Here is a 3,015-nt window from a genome sequence, read left to right as displayed (position 1 = left end):
TCATTGTAAGTGTCAGTTCTAGACCTAAGTCATATATTTCAATTTGACACATCGCAGCTATCATGTAAGTGTGTAAAGCATGACTTACGTTTAAATATTAATGGGTCGCCATATACGGAACTGCGCTTAGAAGCTACTGCCTTGTGCGTTCCATCGTTGGAGAAGTTATTTTTATTGTTCTATTGGTATATATTGTTTGTTCTTGTATATAACACTTCATTCCAGTACCTATTATAACTCCGACTACCCCAATCGGGAGATCAAAAATTATATGTCGTCTGATGTTGATTTGACTGATCGATATTACAATATCGACTAAGTAATTGGTGAATCGACGTCCAGCGATTCATTGCAGGCTACAATCTAGCATCTAGCCCCGGAAAAGGTTGATATACTTTTATATAGGTATATAATTTATAGAATAACAAACCCCTCAATTAGTGTATTATAGCATTACCTTACCTATATTATGCATAGTTCTTAGTGAGAGCATTTTAGGAGGTAGGTGCACATCTTCTGAACTGTATATTTTATAATTAACTTTTACTGTACTTACTTCTGTTGTTTCTCCAATAAAGAAAATAAAATAAAATATATTTTATATTTATCCTCCAATTCCATCCATAGGTTCATCACGCAGCTGTTTATCGGAGGAGTCTAGTTTTTCGTTTTAAACTGTATGGAGATGATATCTGTCACCGTACCCAAGCTGTTTGAAAAATACTTTGTCACCCATTTATCGATTATACCTGTCGAATCGCCGCCTAAAAGTGTACTGCAATAGCACAAGCTGTTAATTAAAAATGGTCTAAATTACATAAATCTAATCATCGAACATGTAAATTGCGTCAAGATATCTTAGTTACAAATGTTACAATGCTTTGCATAAGCCAAAGGCTAACTGCAGAGGCATTTCATCTTGTCAGTCCGTGCGTATACCTACTTGCGTAGTTGCAAATTCCTTAAAATAAATATGGCCGCAAACTTGCTTTAGATTTCCCTTAGTTTGACGATAGTCATCATCCTGTCAATCAGTCCGTCAGTAACAAGAAATCGTAAACATTGCGGTGCGTGAGTAACGCATGCTGAGGATCAATTTACCCAATTAGAGGCGATTACGTCGATGCTTGTCTCGGGTATGCCGTTGTTGTGACATCTGCCATATTATGCGCGTGGTTCCGGCACTATATGAGACATATGGTCTGGGATAAAAATGTCGACTGTGGCCTAACGCGCTGCGTTCTTGCGTGTTAAATAGGAGGATTAATTTTTATTGGCATGGTTAAAGGCTCGTGTATACTGTGCAAAACATTATAAATATTTTCTTCTATAAGTAATAGAACAAAAACTGGTGCCCACGTCAATTCCTGGGATTAGTTGTCAAGCGGACCCCAGGCTCCCATGAGCCGTGGAAAAATGCCGGGACAACGCGAGGAAGAAGAATAGAACAAGGCTCATAAGAGGTTTAGTGATTTTTTTAAATATGAAAATGACATATTTAATTTTCACATTCGTTACAGTTTTATGTATTATTAAACACGAAATTACCTAATATAAAATAAATCGATTACCTATTGTACTTACCTACATTAAATGTTGTTGGTGCTATTGAGTGCTATAGGTAGGTACTAATTAACTCAACTGTTTACTAAAGATCCTTTTTTATCTTTTTATTTTGTATTAAAATTAAAAATAATTGAGACAAACCGCCTCAAGTACAATAATTTCATACACCTGTATGAACAGACAATTATGAACATTTATTGCAGTGTTATTAACGCGGATTGCTAACATGATAACATAGGTACGCGTGGCTTCCGCTAGCATACCACCTGATTTGTCACCGACTTCAAGCAATTTAGTGAGCTATGTGCCTGTGGAGTCTGCGCCGTAAAGGATGACCGAGTGACAAGTCTTCCAGCCCAGTGATGCAAGCCTCTTCGCAGAACGCGATCCGAGAGCTGAGAATCTTACACTAAAAAATATAGTGCCATCGACTTCTTACGACTTAACTTCTAATTGCAACGCCGGCCATATATAGAGAAGATGTCGTTGATCAAGCCGCGCGAATATAGCTTTTAATTGCAGCGTAATTGAACATTTGACTACACTAATTGAGATTCGCATCTCTACGCGTACTAACTCGATTAAACACTTTTTGAAACGAAAATATGTGACCGGCGGTATCCGTTACGAATAACTTTGGCTCGATTCCGATTAATGTGGGGATTTTGTAATGCTTCGAAATAAATTAAAAGTGGAAAAATTCACGGTCTTGGGTGGGACTTGAACCCACCCTAGGCTCATATATGGTGGAAATATTCACTGAATTGGGTACGGTCTTGGTAGCTCAGATGGAAGAGCACTGTACTAGTGATCCAGTGGTCGTGGGTTCAAGTCCCACCCAAGACAGTGAATTTTTCCACTTTTAATTTATTTCGAAGCTTAATAGCATCGTTCGCAGACGTTTCTGCTTAATACAAAATTAATTTTGTAATGCATCCATCAGTAGTCGAAAAGGAAAAGTAAACGGTCCGGTGGACGATAGAAGGCTGTAATCATAAAAGTCACTCATGATGTCGTGATCCTGTGAGAACTTAATTGGGATTATAAATTAATTAGCCCCTTAATTAGAACTTATTAGTAGAGCTTAGATTGAGGGGCAATCTTGTGTCTACACGTAAAATAATTAAGCAAGAATTAAACGATCTCGCGATATGAAAATACGTTAAATTATCATTCGGTTGTTTTTATTGTTTGCTACACCTACAGTTTGTTTGTTAGCCTCTATTTATACATACATATATTTATACAGATTATTTTTGAGTGCGATATGTATTCAAACCTTTGCGTTGGCTGTATGATAAGTAGTTATGAATGAAAACTGATACAACCTTATAATCAATTTAATAAATGTGAACTCTTTATCGAAAGGATAAAGGTACATACAAATATATACACCAGCTCCGTGACATAACCCCTCAGGTGCACTCGTAGCACACGGAAACATTATAT

The 3,015-nt window shown here is 37.0% G+C and overlaps 1 non-coding gene across 1 annotated transcript; it reads left to right on the top strand.

Moving 5' to 3' along the window:
- The first annotated feature begins 2,339 nt into the window (after positions 1-2,339).
- Trnat-agu (transfer RNA threonine (anticodon AGU)) lies at positions 2,340-2,412 on the top strand. The gene has a single exon. It is a non-coding gene; the product is annotated as a tRNA-Thr (tRNA).
- The last annotated feature ends 603 nt before the right edge of the window (positions 2,413-3,015 follow it).

Source organism: Cydia amplana, chromosome 14 (genome assembly GCF_948474715.1).
Source record: "Cydia amplana chromosome 14, ilCydAmpl1.1, whole genome shotgun sequence".
NCBI classification, from domain to species: Eukaryota; Metazoa; Arthropoda; class Insecta; order Lepidoptera; family Tortricidae; genus Cydia; species Cydia amplana.
This window is presented reverse-complemented; position numbering and strand designations above follow the sequence as displayed.